At 34.7% G+C, this 18,585-nt stretch overlaps 1 protein-coding gene across 8 annotated transcripts in view; it reads right to left on the reverse strand.

Moving 5' to 3' along the window:
• beta-Spec (spectrin beta chain) overlaps positions 1–10,143 on the reverse strand; it is a 128,483-nt gene extending 118,340 nt beyond the window's left edge. For all 8 annotated transcript variants that reach the window (XM_035354243.2, XM_035354239.2, XM_035354241.2 and 5 more), the window contains exon 1: positions 9,857–10,143. The gene's annotated coding sequence lies outside the window, so the exon portion shown is untranslated. The remainder of the gene's footprint in view (positions 1–9,856) is intronic.
• Positions 10,144–18,585: the final 8,442 nt, after the last annotated feature.

Here is an 18,585-nt window from a genome sequence, read left to right on the forward strand (position 1 = left end):
TAGTAAAATCAGAGGGCTTAATACAATACAAAGTCCATAATCTGGATGTCCATTATCTGGAATGAAGAATGATCTATAATATGGACCTCAAAGCCTTTTTTTTTTTTTTTTTTTTTTTTATGCTTTACGCATGCGCGCGTTGAAAGAAATGTTTAATAAAGTAAACAAATAAATAATAAATATTAAGTTTTTTTTTTTTGTAAAATTTGATAACCTTTAGCTATACCCTTTAGATAATTGCTCTTTATTTCATAAATCACGGCTTCATATTTTTAATTACAATTTCTGCATGCCATCTTACCAGATTTTAATTGATGATCTATAATCCGGAAAAGACCCTAATCCGGATTCGCCGAAATTCCGACGAGTCCGAATTACAGAGTTTGTATTGTAGTAGAAACCTATGAAAGCCATTTTATAACACAAAAATAGAGTTTCAAGTCTCGATTGCTTATTAAATAAAGAGACATCAGTTACTTCTTGATTTCGCAATTCGATAATAGCTGGCTTCTACAATATTAATTAAATACTGATTACATCATGCATAAAAAGTAAAAATAATGATGCAAAAGAAAAAAATTCTAATTTATATTTATTTTCTGTCCAAAATCTAAGTTAGCATCTGCAAGCTGTTGGTTACATTTTACAATTCATATATTGATCGCTAAGTACGAAATTTTCAGATTGATGTTTATTTTGAATAATCCTATATACTGAATAGATACTTGCATATTAACACAACCACCCTAGTGCAATTTGGCAATTTTTTACAATGGAAAGAGTAAAAATTGCTTATCGGGTGTAAGTTGGTGGTTTTCTCACTCTTTTTTTTAAAGAAAAATTTTGGCTAATCTTTGGAATATGGTAACAGATAGTTTGGCGATATTTTGGTAAGGCGATAAAGGTTACTAGCTAGGACTTTAGCAGTGTACATGGATAAAGTGAAGAGTGTGCGCAATGCCACTTTTGTGTTATTCTGGGATTTTTTTTTAAGTGAAAATAGGTCGACGTGTACGTGGATACCGTGTATGTGCAATTCTTAAAAACGTGCCAAGCAGTTTGCGATTCTGCACTTTCTCCCAATTTCATACCTAATCTTCATCATGATTAAGCACTTTTGTTCCATAAAAGTTCTAGCATAAGCGTAATTTGGCTAGCAGATTGTTGGAAAAAAATGTCGAGTTAAAAAAAAAAAAAAACATGCCTTTACTTCGTGAAAGCAAAATGGTGTCAAAAAAAAAAAGCTAGCAGGTTGCTGTAGCACGGTTGGTCGCCAAAAAATCACAATGTTACTGTTTAGTATTTTTCGTACCAAATGAATTACTAGTGTGTCTTTGCAACATTAGATGGCATTGCCGCCTGATGATTCAATTCTGGTTGCTATGGTAACGAACTTTCAACTTATAATTTATGTGATTTGTATTCTATTCTTTTTTGTTTTATTTAATTGCTACTGTACATGGAGTGATGTGAGCTGTGTCGTCACATGGACGGCATTCCTTCTATTTCAAAGTGTTATGTAAAATAAACAAGTGATATATTACAGTCCACTTACCTTTTTTTGTGAACTAATTCATAACATTTCTGGTCCTAGCGACCGGAGAGAAGAGTTAGCGATCTTTGGATATGATGTGATTTATTCAAATATTAGCAAGTTAAATCAATTTCGATTTGTGGATTAATAAACTTAGTGTTCTTTCGATTCGATTTGTGGAATATTCCCGTGGCATGGTGTAGCGTAGAAACCTTAACATTGGGGTGAGTACGTTCCAATATTTCATCTTCTTTTGCTAGAGTTGTTAGTATAATATTTATTGTTATTCATAATGGCTGATTTGAAACCAGTTTTAACTAAAAAGAAGGTTCTAAAAAGCAATATAACAACATTTAAAGGCAAGGTAAATTCGAATTTAGAACAAGCAGAAATTTTAGAGGTAAAGTTGTTCGAAACGAAAGTAAATGCTTTTAACAGTGAGCTTCGTTCTATTTATGAGGAAATATTTTTGTTGTGTCCTGAAAAAGATTGTGATACATTCATTACGGAACAACAAACAATACAAGAAACTTTAGATGAATTATGGATAACTATAAATAAAAAGTTACAGAAACTTTCCAGTGACTCTGTTATCGAAACAAGTAGTGCAGCAAAAGTAAATTCGTCTGACGTTCGATTACCAAAATTAGAACTTTCTACCTTTACAGGGGAAAATATAGATGAGTGGATTAGTTTCTATGATCTTTTTAAGGCTAGTGTAGATAACAATCCGAATATTTCTAAATGTCAGAAGTTTCAATATTTAAAAGCTTCTTGTAAAAAAAAGGCTCTGTCTATTATTGAGTCTATTCCTACTTCTGATGCTAATTATGATATAGCGTTGCAACTTTTACAGGAACGTTGTTCTAATAAAAGAGAATTAACTAATGCATTAATCAGTAAAATGTTTAATTTGCCAAATGTTTCTGATTCAGCTCAAGCTATTTTACATTGTGTTGATGTAGTGAATGAATGTATACGCTCTTTGAAAACTCTTAAGCTAGAAGTTTCTGATCTTTCTGATGTTCTTTTTGTTTCTCTGATAACTGAGAAATTAGATAAAAACATAAAATTTTGGTGGGAAAGAACTTTGAAAAAAGATGAATTAGGTACTTTAGATAATTTACTCGAGTTTCTAAAAGACCACGCTAGAACCCTGCAGAATAGTAGAAACCAATCTAAAGATTTTAGGAAATTTTCTAATTCCAAATTAACTTCTTTAGTGTCGAGTAAAAACAGTTGTATAATGTGCAAGGAAGATCATTCTCTTCACAAATGTGCTAAGTTTTTAAACTTAAGTGTCCAAAAAAGAATCGAATTTGTTAAGAAACACAAACTTTGTTTTAATTGTTTATCTTCTCAGCCTCATTTAGTGAAAAACTGTCGTAGTTTACATAAATGTATGACGTGCAAGTTACCTCATCATACTGTTCTTCATTTTGATCGAAATATCAAAACTAGTGAAAATGAGAAACCAAAACAAACGTCCTCACTCTCCCCCAAAGCCGAAGTGTTCTTACCAAAGAATGAAGTCGTTACAAATGCCACAACATGTACAGGACAATTTAGTTATTCTAAAGGTGAATCAAAACGTGTATTACTGTGTACTGCTCTCATTAAAGTTAGTGATTCCAATGGTAAAGCCATCCCTTGCAGGGCTTTACTAGACTGTGGCAGTGAAGCCAGCTTTATAAGTGAAGAGTGTGTCAGTAAACTAAAGTTAGGCAGATTTAACAAAAAAATTGAAGTATTGTGCCTTGGTTCGTTCAACACTGTAACAAGTGGAGAAGTGGAATTAATCTTTACCCCGCACTTTGAGTCAAATTCCAAATTTCGAACATATGCATTCGTGATTCCAAGGATAACTTCAGATGTGCCTAACGTGTCGCTTCCTTCTAAAATTGCAAATCATTTTGACGATCTAGTCTTAGCTGATCCTAAGTTCTATGAAAGAAAACCAATAGATATTTTGTTAGGTGTAAATGTATTTTTTACTATGCTTAAGGGAGACATCATAAAGAGAGGAGAATCATTACCCTTTGCAATTTGTTCTCAGTTGGGTTGGATCATTTCCGGGAACACTATTACTGATGATTCGAATCTAACTAACACTTTTACGGTGAATAATCTTCAGTTGAATACAAATGAATTAGTTGAAAGATTTTGGTCTTTAGACTCCATTCCGGAAGTCAAACGTATTTCAAGTGAAGATAAAAAATGTGAAGAGTTCTTTAAAACAACACACTTCCGTGATCAAAATGGTCGTTATGTAGTGAAACTTCCATTTAAAGATAACCTTTCAAGGTTGGATAATTCTAAAGATCTTGCTTTACAAAGATTTAAATCTTTAGAGAGAAATCTCTTAAGATCTCCTGATACATATGATATGTATAAACATTTCATGAAGGAATACTTGGATCTCGGGCACATGGAACCAGTCCGTAGTTTAGAGTCCCCAAGTCAGGCATACTACATGCCACATCATGCAGTAATTAAGGAATCTAGCTCTACGAGTAAAATACGTGTGGTATTTAATGCTACTAGTAAGTCTTCATCAGGACTGTCTCTTAACGACATATTGATGACAGGTCCCAGAATACAACAAGAGCTGTTTCCAGTTTTGGTCAAATTCAGATGTTACCCAGTAGTTGTCACAGCTGATATCATGAAAATGTTTAGACAAATTCTAGTTAATGAAGAGGATAGAAACTTTCAAAGGATATTTTGGCGGGACCGTCCAAGTGATCCTATTCAAGAATTTCGACTTAATACTGTCACATACGGCACTGCCTCGGCTCCATATTTGGCTACTCGTGCTTTATACCAACTTGCCTACAATGAGCAGAATAACTATCCTTTAGCTTCGAAGGCTGTACTTCAAAACTTTTTTGTAGATGATTGCTTGGTAGGTGCTCAAAACACTGAAGAGTGCAAAAATCTAGTAAATCAACTCTTGCAAATGTTGGAACGTGGAGGATTTCTTCTGCGTAAATGGTCATCCAATGACTTGTCAGTGTTAGAGAATATACCCCAGGAGTTGAGAAATGATTCTGAGGCTATAAAAATTCAAGACGATAGCTCAATCAAAGTTTTAGGAATTAACTGGAACCCCCGTGAAAACTACTTTAACTTTTCCGTATCCATTTCTGGTGAAAAGCTTAAATACTCTAAAAGAGATATCCTTTCTGATTTAGCGAAAATATTTGACCCATTGGGTTGGCTTGCTCCTTGTATTATTTATGTCAAAATCTTGATACAAGAGATGTGGAAACTCCATTTATCGTGGGATGAACCTGTTAGTTATGAGATTGCTAACAAATGGAAGACTTTCCCGAAATGATTTACATCTTATTCAACAATTAAAAATACCGAGATTTGTTTTGTTTCCTGATGTGAACTATATTGATATCTGTGCTTTTTGTGATGCCTCCGAGAAAGGCTACTGTGCAGCAATTTATTTGCGTTCAGTGTCACGTAATTTGGACATCAAAGTAACACTCTTAACATCAAAAACAAGAGTTGCTCCTCTGAAAGTGCAATCATTACCTCGATTAGAGTTATGCGCCGCAGTTTTGTTAGTGAATTTGCTTAAATCAGTGTTAGAACATTTAGAGTTTCCTATACGTAAAGTTTTGGCCTGGACAGATTCAACTGTTGTACTGTCCTGGATTTCTGCAGAACCATACTGTTGGGTTCCCTTTGTTGCAAACCGCGTTGCTAAAATACAGAATACAATTCCTAATGTAAGGCGGAACCATATCAATGGAAAGCGGAACCCAGCTGATTCAGGTACAAGAGGAATGTTTCCAGCAGAATTTCTGAAGTGTGAACAATGGTTCATTGGACCTACTTGGTTATATTCACAAGATTTCGAACCATGTCCTGACAGTGAACATCTTTCTGATGTAGATTATGAAGGAATTCATAGAGAAGAAAGAAAAATTTGCATTTCAGTATCTTGTGCGGTAAAGGAAAATGACATTTTTAAACGGTATTCATCTTGGACAAAATTACGTCGTATAGTTGCATTATGCCTAAGATTTATTTACAACTGTCGAAACTTCTCCGAAAATCGTTTGAGAGGTTTCTGACAACCGATGAGCTTCGATTAGCTACAAAAACAGTGATAAAAAATGTCCAAGAATCATATTTTCCTCAAGAGCTCTCTTATTTAAAAACATCGAGACAATTAAAAGGTGTGAGCAGCCGAGTAATACAATTAACTCCCTTCCTTGATGAAGAAGGCGTCATTCGAGTAGGTGGTCGCTTAAAAAATGCAAACATTCCTGAAAATAGCAAACATCCTATTTTGCTTCCAAAGGAAGGACATGTCACTAATCTCATCGTAACTCATTACCATGTCAATTATTTGCATGCTAGTCAAGAGTTATTAATAAGCACTTTACGAATACAGTTTTGGATTCTTGCGGTGAGAAGCGTAGTGAGAAAGATTATTCACAGATGTATTCCTTGTATTAGAAATCGAGGCAAGACTGTGACCCAGATAATGGGTGATTTACCCTCGCCCAGAGTTCAACCATCAAGACCTTTTGCAGTCACCGGTGTTGACTATGCTGGTCCATATTCTTTAAGTCCCAAGTTGGGAGAAGAACAAAAACTTTCAAGTGTTACATATCCATTTTTGTGTGTTTCTCAACAAAAGCTGTACACTTGGAGATAGTCAGTGATTTATCAACTTCAACGTTTTTAGCAGCTCTAAAAAGATTTATCGCCCGACGAGGCAAACCATCTAAAATTTCGAGTGACTGTGCTACTAACTTCAAAGGTGCTAGTAAGGAACTGAAGGAGATTTATAAAAATGCAGCTCGCATTGAGAAAAGCAGTGAATTATGTGACTACATTACCTCAGAAAGTATAACTTGGTTATTTAAACCTCTGACATCTCCTCACTACGGTGGCTTGTGGGAATCTAATGTGAAATCCATGAAATTTCATCTTAAACGAGTATTAGGATCCAAACTTCTAACTTACGAGGAATTTTTAACAGTGCTTACACAAGTGGAAGCGTGTATGAATTCCCGTCCTCTTTGTGCGATGTCTAGTGATCCAAACGACTTTAGTGCATTGACTCCAGGTCATTTTCTGATTGGAGCCCCTTTGCTTGCCATTCCGGAATCTGACTTGAGTGATGTGGAATCTTCACGACTTAAACGTTGGTCTCTAGTTCAACAGACTGTGCAACATTTTTGGAAACGATGGTGTGCAGAATATTTAACAACACTTCAACAATGTGCTAAGTGGTTTCGTGCGTATCCAAATCTAAAATGTGGTGATTTAGTTCTGATCAAAAACAAACAACTGCCTCCAAACCAATGGAAAATTGGAAGAATTGCCTTAATTCATCCAGGTAGTGATAAAAAAGTTCGAGTGGCTACAATCCATACAGCCGCTGGTGATTTCAAACGAGCTGTTACTAAATTGTGTCTTATCCCCAATCATGACTAATATGAACTATGAACTATTGACTTTTTTCATATTATTGAACTTTAATTTTAGTTATGTTTTCAATTAATTTTTTTTTTGTTAATGTTATTATGTATGCTTTAACTATTTGTCTTTTTGAACCCTTAGAAGGCTTCAAGGCCGGGGGCTATGTTTAGTATTTTTCGTACCAAATGAATTACTAGTGTGTCTTTGCAACATTAGATGGCGTTGCCGCCTGATGATTCAATTCTGGTTGCTATGGTAACGAACTTTCAACTCATAATTTATGTGATTTGTATTCTATTCTTTTTTGTTTTATTTAATTGCTACTGTGCATGGAGTGATGTGAGCTGTGTCGTCACATGGACGGCATTCCTTCTATTTCAAAGTGTTATGTAAAATAAACAAGTGATATATTACAGTCCACTTACCTTTTTTTGTGAACTAATTCATAACAGTTACCATAATCCAAAGATTAACAAAAATTCCCCAACTAACAATATTTATCGTAAGTCAGAAACATTATCAGCACATGAAAAGAAAATATACTTTAGCAAATTAAAATACAAATCTCAATTATTAAATAAGGATTACATGGCACATTAAAAAATAAAACTCATTCTTCATTCAATAAAATCTTTCTACAATTTTTTTGCACTTCTCTCCTCTAAGTGTACAACTATTTTCTCTTGGGAAAAAAAAAATCAGAATTGCGGAGACTCGTCTTCATGCAATCCTCAGCCATAGCAGCTATTTTCATTGCTCTCTTTAGAAAATTTCCAGCAAAACACTGTATTCCTGCACAAATTTTACCGTGGTTTCTTCTATTGCTGGCAAAGTGCTCATATTTTAAAATTAAGTTTAAGGCAAAAGATACCAAGATTTCTTCATAAAATGCACTGCTACTTGGAATACAACAAAATAGAATTCATATGAAAATACAAGCATTGTTTGAATGAAGGACTGTAAAGAACATGGTTGCTGGACAACGGTTTATGTTCATAGTTGCCGGACTTTGGCACTTTCAGGAAATTTGACGACTTCTACTAAGGCAGTTGCATAAATATGTAAGTACCCTGAATTAATCACATAATAACTTGCATTTAAATTAAATAAAAAACTGCAAAAATTTTAAGTGGGATAAAATTTGAGAATAAATAATGACAAGATATTACTCTCTTTTATTTATTAATTTTTCTTTGTATATGGATAATATTTATATGTATATGGATAAAATACATATATTTTTATGTAAATTCTAATCGTGGACAGAAATTACTAGAAACTATATCTTGAAGTTTAGATTCTCAATTTAGTTCTTTTAATAGAAATAATTGGGAAAATAAACTATTCACATATAAATGGGTTTCCAAACAAAGTGATCATTCTCAGTGCTAATTAATTTATGAAAACTTGCTTTCCTTTAATTTTAAAGTTATAGAACATATGTTAAATGATTTATACGCATTTTCAAGTGTTAGGTTGCTCATATAAAATGAAAATAGTTTTTAAAAAATCATGCTAAAAAAATTACTCCACCTTACATCAAGGCCAATACAGTAAATAAGACGAATTTCAAATGAAAATGTAATAGTACAATACAAATATGAAAACATTACGGAAATTGTTTTAAATCACTCAGAAATTCATTATTTCCTTCATTATTTAAATAAAATCTCAATATACATTATTTTATATAGTAATTCAATATTTAATTTAATGTTTGTTTGTAAACGACAGTAATTCCAACTCCTCCCCTCAAAAAAAAAAAAAAATTTTATGATTTTATAATGATTCTTAATCTCTAAAAAACATTATGCTACAGTATTTTAGTATATGCTATTTTATATTATTCAAGATATAACATCTATCACTACATCTAAGTTTAACAAGCCCTACCCAAATAATGGAAAGTACCAAGTACCCTACTGATGAAAAATTTCTCAACTACGTAGAAAAATAGGTCTCAAAATTATTATTCATATACATTAAAACTGTGGATTATTATATATACTAACAAAAGTAAACAATAAATTAAGAACAAACCACCAATACTTAATAAGTGCTTACAAAGGTACTTTTTTTTTTAAAGTTTCTTCACAAAATTTTAAAGCACAATAAATAATGATCGTCGATGAATCAGGCAATTATAGTTGACTAGTTTCCTGCTATACCGAGAAGTTCTTTGAAACCGAGAGTTTTTAGGTCAGAACTTAATAAATAAAATGTTCTTAAACAGGGAATATTGAGGACACCAGCAGCAAAACAGTTAATAACTGGTCGTCCTCGAAATAAAATAGAATCAATATTATTTGTTTAGTGGCCACAGAAATTAAATACCTCATTTGTTCTAACAATTTAACGTTTTGTTTTACAAAGGTTTGATTTCGCTTTAGGAGATAAGTCTTTCAATATCAAAGAGACTTTAATGAACTAAATAATTCATTCGATGCATATAAGAATGTTTTTAAATATATATACAATAAATCAATTGTAAAAAATTACAAACAGATGAGAAACTCTTGTTTCAAGTTATTAATTTCACACATAAAATTCAACATCACTAGGCAAACTGATAACGCTGGCAATGAATTTGTTAAGGATTTTAACACAAGCTAAATTAATTATCCATTCAAATAAAGGAAATGGATAGCATAAGCTTAACAACTGCACATTTAAAGATTTATATATAGATTTCGCCGGATGTTAAGAGTTAAAACCCGGTGTTGACCCCACCCATTAAATTTTGTGAGAAGAGGAAAGTTTGATTTCTAGGCTTAACACGAAAAACAGCAGAAATGACAAACTTTTGGAATCAGTAACTTAATATTACATAACAGAACAAAAAGACATTGAAAAAAAAAACAATTGTCTCACCTGCAACTCTAAACAGAAATTAACTTCAGCGAGAGTCACTCTCTCAACACCAACACCAAATCACAGAACACTGCGGTGCAACCGTACCGCTGTTGCGGAAGGATATTTATGCCCCACCCTACGGAAGGAAATAATAGTTTTTGGAGTGCTCTCAGAAATTACCATCGAATATTAGATGTTATGCCGTTCAATAACAAACAGCTCAGTCAAATTTTGTTACTCCTTTTAATATATACTACACAGTCTATAGCATAGAATTTTGGAGCAGAACTGACGTCACGTCTTATAATAGATTTCAACCTATAGCCTTCTTCTGTAGTACAGTTAGTGGAGATGACGTATAATGTAATATTAATATGTATACGTGTATTGTACGCAAACATGGCAGTGTGCGAATATATATATATAATTTTTAAAAAATTATGCTGTAATATTTTAAAAGAAGCCTGTTTATATCAATCGGCAGTTTAAATTTTTGTAATTTAGGGTCAACATTCTGAAAATTACAAGACGCTAATCTATGCTGACAAGAAAACAGAATAATCTTTTTTCCTTGTGTGATGTCAATTTTCAGTTGAAATTACAATGTTAGAGTTTGGCAAAGGTTAAGAAAAGGTCTGGAGATATTTTGATTTATATTTGAACGATAGAGGAACAGATTGGATATTTGAAGAAAACCTAGTGAAAATGCCCTGAGATCATGTTAAAGTAGAGTATATTACAAATTAACTCCGTTTATAGTAATATAATGAGAAAGATACCCGAATATCCAAATCAATGTTAAGATACAGTATTCGGAAAAATATTAACTTCCTGTTGTGTTGTTGTATTCGAGGAAAATCTTCTTTGAAAGAGATGTCTCCACGGAGGATATTCGAGAGAAAAATTGGCTCATCTTATTCTTGAATGTGAAAAATATTACAAAAATGCACATATAACCCAGTGTTTATTTGATGATAGTTGATCCTGGAGTAAAACAATCAATGTTTGCTATTTAGTTGTTTCTGCGAACCCAGTGGAGTAGCGAGCATAATTGGCGCCCGGGGCAAAATACCTTTTGGCGCCCCTCCCAAAACAGTGACATGATGAAAATCTTGTTTGGAGACTATTTGGCGCCCCTCTGCGAGCGGCGTTCCCCCCTTGCTACGCCACTGTGCCAACTGTTTATGGATTCATTCTTTCGGATGGAAATTAAATAATTCTGTTCTGTGCTTTATATAGTATAAAAACATATTGAAATCATGAAAATTTCCACGATGAGAGTGGTGAAAATAATTATAAAGTTTTTTGTTTTGTTTTTTCTTTTTAAACCTAAGAAAAAAGAACCTCAGTACGTACCACAAATGTTAACACTAAAGCCAACATCTGTATACCATAGCTTTATAACAAAAACTCTTACAAGGCCTGAAATTTGGAACTTCTTTCTTCAACTAGCTTCTCTATTAGGATGTATTTACCAGTCCATCGTAACGGTGCGCTAGAGCCTTTCACGGTATTTAAAAAAATTATGTGCAGTCACACAATCATCCGAGTACACGAAAAGAGAAATGTCGGAAGAATAACAAAGGTCACGTAAAATGATGCACAGAGTGAGATCATGATATTCATGGTGCCGCCCTCTGTTCGTGCTGAAGTGAATTGTGATGGTGCGGTATATGAGGATGTAATTCAAAATATATAGAAAATTACTATTACGTATTATGGCGAATAGTGTTCTTTTGACCATTTTCAGTCTTCTTCATTTTCCTGAAAAAGTTGTTCGTTGTATTCAGAATATGATTTTACCTTTAGTTCGGAGTGTATCTGAGAATTTCCCACGTATCAGGGAGCGTTAGCTAGTTGTCTAAAGAGCAACTTCAAATAAAAACATTGCGAATTAGCGTAAGGTTCAGAGTTCGCTTGATTCTGGTATGTAGCTTGTACTTTCTTCCCATGGGATAATAAATAGATATGTAATCTCTAGTTCCTTTGTTTCAAATGAAATTTAGTCGACAGTCAATGATTGTAAGTACCCCAAGTACTTGTGAGAGTCTTTCGCACGCAGACTATCATTATCAATGACGATGTCCATAACAATTCTGATATTCCATTTATATATTTGAACAGAGAATACCACAGCGTTAACTGGTATTTAAATTCATTTTTCATAGTTTACAGTAGTATGCAGTTAGCTTCGTATATGGCCGACAATAGGTGCAAGGTTGTGCGGCGCACGACGGCGCCGAGCCAAAAAGGCGGTCTGTCAATCATCAAAACAAGCAGTTCATCTCGCTGCCTGGATGAACACGAAAATTCTTGTCTTATTTGAACTCCCCTCCGGGGGTCGACTCAGATAAAACCTGGGAAGCTACTGATTAGGATCTGTACCTAGGCAGTCTCAGCCATGGGTGTTTAAAATCAGTCTCCACGGGACTGGAGTCATCGCTAGCGACGGCTGTTTTAAGCTTGGTAGGAACTATATGGCGTTCTAATCCATTCCCTTGGTTGTGGTTGAGTTATATAGTCAGATATTCAAGATTGTCCAGGGCGAAACACCCTGTCGGTGGTGTTGGCGAATTTCGGCGAGCCTTTAAACTGCTTGAAGTTTCCAGTGGGCGCCTAAAGCCAATATCTGTATACCATGACTTCGTTTTAGCAGGCCAGATTGGTGGCCCTGTCTGTCTGACAGTGTTTGATAACTGACTTCGTTCTGCTGTCTGGGTTTGGGGGCCTTTGTTGATGGCAGATGTTTTTACCACCTCTCCAAGAACGGTGACATGAAATGTGAATGCCGTCAACCACTGCTTCAGACCTTCAGACTCCCATGAGTGTTACACACGAACATGTGTGTCTATTATAACTGTTGAATATTTTGTTTGTATTATATCAACTTATGTTAAATTTTATTAAAATTTTTCCAGTAGTTCTGGAGATCGTAGATCAAATATGAAAATTCTCTTAATTTATTTCACCAGTGTATACAGCGAATTTTTTATCTGATATCAAATTATTGACATCATATGACATTGTGATGAATGACGTTATAAAAATGCTCTCAAGCGCTGTTAAATATTTGAATTCTGCAACATAAAATGAGTTAATTGATTGTTTAAGTAGTAGTTGTATAAGGTATTTCTCCCGCCTTCTTAGCGTACCTTCGTGGTGTAGTGGTTCTGCACGCTGGGCCGGTATTCCAGAGGTCCGTGGTAGGCGATTGCTAATTTTTCATCTTGCCTGCTTCCAAAAATATACCTAATGTCTCTACAGTGGCGCCTGAACTAAAAGGGTGTTGGATGAGAATTCTCCACACCCAGTATTTGGCGAGTGAGTCCTCTAAAAAACCCCAGTCGCTCTTTAAAAAAGGGAGTTCTATATAAGGTATTTTTCCCACTTTCCTAGCATGCCTTCGTGGTGTAGTGGTTCTGCAAGCTGGGCCGGTATTCCACAGGTCCATGGTTCGATCCCCGGCGAAGGCAGTTGCTAATTTCTCATTTTTCTAGTTTTTCCAATTAACCCAATGTCTCTACAGTTGTTTGAAATCAAAGATTTGGGATGAAATTTAAAGTTCCTTTTTTATTTCTTTGTACAAAGCAAAGAAAGTATCGTAATCGAGAAAAAAATTCGGCTATAATATTTCAACGGAAGTATCTATTTTGACCGTTTCCGAATTCATCTGGGGCCCACCAGCGGCCGAGCGGTAAAGTCGCTGAACCATGGTAGTTCGGTCATATGGAAGACCGTCAGCAAAGAGGAACAAGATTAAATAAATAAATAAAATAACTATTAAACTCATTAATAATTTTAAATTAAATAATTAATTATTATAAAATTAATTAATAGCTAATTCAGAAGTCAAACAACAAAAATCAGCGTTATATTTTCAAATTTTCACAGGACTAGTTTCGATGGTTTTACCGAACCAGCTTCCTCAGCTGCAAAAGCGCAAAAATAAATTTCGCGCTTTTGCAGCTGAGGATGCCGACTGTGGCACGCGAAACATAGGTTCGCGTCATCACCGCTCTGGACTTTCCGAAACGTGCTGAAAACGCTGTCTCTGACTTCTAAATGATGCCATAACACATCAAACTCGTTCTTACATTCTACACTGAGTACTTGCACTAGTGCTTTTGTGCATAACGACGCGGTAAAAACCTCCTCTTACTTTTCCATACCACGGTCCCAGCCTGTGCACACAGCAACAAATATTTCACTGTTTTCGTAGGTGACTAGAAAACTATCCTAGGAATCAATGAGCTGAAGTCTGCATTCTCCAAGGCTTCAAATCCTTACATCCGTCTGACCAATGATCATCCTGCTTCAGTTGACCTTCCTCTTTCTCCCAGCACTCCACTACTTTCACATGCTCAGGAAGACGTGTGCGCGTCCACACCATATTATGTGCGACATTGTTTCGTACCCTCGAACTTAGGGGGCAGAATATTGCGGAGGATCCTTAAGTAGCAGCTAGATCCAAAAAATAGGGCAACCAACTTTCTCCTTCTCTAGTAGGAAGGAGAATTAGACTCTGATCTCTGATAGTTCATCTCGCGTAGCCCTTAGCTGAAGCATCGAACACATTGCGCAAGTATTAGAGAAACTTGTTTTCGAACTGAATTTTAGATCATTCAACATATGTGCTAAACTAATATATATTCTAATCTAATTAAAGTAATGGATGTAAAAACAGGTATGACATCTTTTGGTTAGCATTAACATACTCCGCAGAATGATGACCCTAAAATCTCTCTGCTGTAATAAAACGCAAAACATAAATGAGTAAATAAATAAATAAAAATAAAATAAATCTGAAAGATTTCAGATTTTAAATTACATCCAAAGGGTCGTTTTTTTAACGTTTTGCGTGCTACCTTTATTTATTAAATATCATGTTCTTTGCACCTAAGCCATAAAATTCAGTTCAACAGCAATGTCACAAAATAATTTTAAAATGAGCATATCTTTAGAATTTCCGATACACAGTTCCGCGCGCTGGAGATAAAAAGGCTTTTTTCCCACCGTAGAGTATTGTCATTGCTCGCTTTCAAATCGTTGAAATTGTTAATCAAAGATTCGTTAAAGTTTTACAAAATATGAAATTGATAATAAAACAAATTCCAAATTTCAAATTTGGGCTTTCAGATGTCCATATTCGCAGTAGGATTACGTCATCAAAAACTGGATGGCTCTAGGTACCGCTGTTTTATCACAACTCGAGGAACATGCATACATTTATGCAGATTCTTCATTATTTAATTTCTTCAAATATAATACAGGGTGGTAGTATTAGGTGGCAACGATTTGAAAAGTGATACAGCCTTTTAAAGTTTTCAACGCAAAATCGCAAAACGAAAACAATAGTCCTTCAGGGAAAAGCCCCTTCGGACTAATAACGGGAGACTATAAAATGACTACATTTTGTAATGAAAAATGTGAATAATTCTCTTTCCAATGGCAGGCCCAAACCGTCCACAGACGTTGACCACTACTGAGGCCAGAGGCGGTGGCCATTTTACTATGAAAGCACCCGATATATGGGCTATCTTTGAAACCTATGAGGCGACGGACAAATACAAACATGCCTTCTCAGGGTTTCAAACCCGGGCCCTTTAGTTTCGCCGTCGGCTTCTAACCACTAAACCGTCTGGAAAGCATGGATTAAATGTAGAAGTAACAAATTAAGTTCCTTTCCACAAAGGCAATCTACATACAATATCGCTCGCGTTCTATAGGGCGAAATAACGGAGCAGTGTCTCGTTTTGAAAAAGGGTAACAAACCAAAATAAAATTTAGAATTTTTTTCTGTTTCTAATTTCATATTTTTAAAAATCTAGAATTGGAAAAAATCATAAAATTTTGAATAAATAGTTTAGGACATGATGAATTCGCCTCCTTTTGAAGGATGAAATTTCAGATCTTAAAGACACTACTTTAAACTGGTAGACTGGTACTACTTCAAACTGGTAGATTCAAACAAACAAAACTTTATGGAAAATAGCTAAAATAGACATATGAAGTGTGTTAAAAAAAGTCAGTTTTAGCATCATGTAATCAAAACTAAGTCAATGCAATCTTTAATTATAATTTATTAATAACCCTTAAGTGTAATTATTAAATATAACAAAATTTCATACTTTAATGACATACGAATGTGGGGTTATATGAGTTATGGAGCACTAAAAACTAAGTATAAACTAATCTAATTTATTTACTAATCTATTATGATGGAATGAAAAGAGTTCAATAAATTTTTTACTTAATAGCTGGTAAACCACACGGATTATTAGTCTAAAACAGAGTTCACATAACAATGAATTATTCTCGCAGAACTAACAGTCTTAAAATTATGATGAAACAAATGGAAGGCTACGATTCGTTTAACAATGCCCACCAGCGAGCAGCGGCCGAGCGGTAAAGTTCCTGAACACTGGTAGTTCGGTCTGAGCTTCGAATCCCGCGAAGGGGCTGGCTGCATGGGCGTTTTCGTGGTTTTCCCCATGTGTAACGTGTATTCGAGCGAGTTTTCCCTTAGAAAATCCTCCACGAAGGCATCCCTCCCCTTAGGCAGATAGCCCTTGAGGCTTTGCCGTAATCACATAAACCAACCAAACAATCTTCTAACATTAGTCGAAGACTCAACCATGCCGGGATCCGTCTTGCAGGCACATAAGCCGTCTGCTTAGGCCTCGAGAAAATATATTTGCCCTCGCCCACAGCTAACGATGTTCTCCGCTTCTCTTCACGCTGCGCTGGAGGCAACTGAGATGACGTCAGACCTCACTGACTTCCAAAATAAATAATATTTTTTTATTAACTATAGCAAACCTCAAGTTTATATGCACCTTTACACTATACAAAAATGAAATTTTAAATTTTCACTTTTACATACAGTAGAACATGCATGGTACATGTAACTTAAATAAAATAAATAAATATAATAAAATAAAACGTGAGGCAATAATATTCTGCCAAGATGTGAAAAAGCGGTAATAGGTGTAATAAAGGTTGATACTTATTGTTGTTAAAGGTTTGGATGTTCCCGGTGAAAGCGACACGTGAAATGGGTGCTTCTGCGTAAAATAAGGCCTTGAATGAAATGTCTCAATGTATACAAATTCCGAGCTCTAAAAAGTTCAGAAAAAATTTAAATAGTTCCGCCTCTTCATATTTCACTTACTCAAAGTGAAACAGTCTACCGCATGTTTTGAAAAAAGAAAAAGTGCACATTTAATCATTTCTCTTATTACTTCAATACCGAGTCACCGAATACACAATTAGAGGAACTGTCATCCCACACACCAGCTTTCAAAAACATAATCGTCTTCCTCCCACTTCCACCAGCGTAAAACTTCCTTCCATTTTCGTCAATTATTTATCATGACAATCTGTTTTGCGTTTTGCTCTGACAGCGGATGCCCACAAAGAACTCTCTCTTTAATCCAAAGGGACAATTCGCCCAGAAGGACTATTAATTTCGTTTTGGCATTTTGCTTTGATTCACGATAAGCGTTCGTTTCAAATTGTTGCCACCAAATAATATCGCCCTGTATTATATTTAAAGAAATTAAATAATGAAGAATCTGCATAAATGTACGGATGCTTCTCGCATTGCGATAAAACAGCGGTACCCACAGCCATCCAATTTTGAATACATTTAATTAATTTAATAATTTTCACCGCAAAACATTTATTAAAAAAGTATTGACATTGCACATTTTTATTTTATTCACCAATATTTTATTTATTCGGTTATATTATAGCTATACTACACTGAACAATACTTACTTAGGAGGCAATGTTCACGTACAGGATATCATACTAAGCAATAATTGCTTATACCATAACAAGCAATACTTACATTCTTATACTTATTTATTTGCATTTATAAACGTACATACAATTGAGGGAAAAACTTAACAAAATTTTAACTAGTATTTTTTCCTTTATCTTTGCATAGCTATGCATAATTTATATAATTCCTCGAGTATTTGATGATCTCAAATCCTATGATTGACCTCGGATAATTATGAATTAGTTTAAAAATATTTTTCCCCTATTACAACTGGTGGCAGGAATACAGTTGTTGCTATATTGTGTTATGTGAATTCAGTTTATAATTCAGTTATTGCTTTGGGAATGAATTAATCCCTTGATAGCGTCCCATTAGTTAATAAATTTACAAACATAAAAATAAACATTCATTGACCGATCTTTCGCCAAAATCAGTTCAATATTCATTACGTAAAATATATTCCAAAAGTTGAATTCTTTTCCCATGGATTCAAAACTCAATGATCCGTTTCAATTCGAAATGTTTCCTCGTCACCTATCATCTTGCTTTTACCTCATCTTTAGAATACTGATGGTTGTTGAGAGTATTGGTTTCCAAAGTGGGGTACGCCAAAGAAGTAGTTTCACGTGATGATGATATTGCATGATCGTGTATCACGTGAGTGCGAAGTTCTGTCATTGGTCGCTGTGTGTGGTTTCACTAGTGTCTGGGGAGTTCAACCACAGATGGTTCAACATTCTAATTGTACTCATGCATATTATACCATACCATATTATATTACATTATATTGTTGCGTTCTACGGGTTCGTGGATTTGGAGTAATTGATGATAACATTTGAAGAATCAAAACACAATTCATTCGCCAGTATTACACAGGACAGTTCCAAAGACACGTTTACAGTCGTCGAAAAACTACGCTAAACACGCTGAAACAATCAGCAACACAGCCTTCAGGATATAA

This window comes from Stegodyphus dumicola, chromosome 1 (assembly GCF_044657685.1).
Source record: "Stegodyphus dumicola isolate Sdum_Otavi_A_Nest chromosome 1, ASM4465768v1".
Classification (NCBI taxonomy): Eukaryota; Metazoa; Arthropoda; class Arachnida; order Araneae; family Eresidae; genus Stegodyphus; species Stegodyphus dumicola.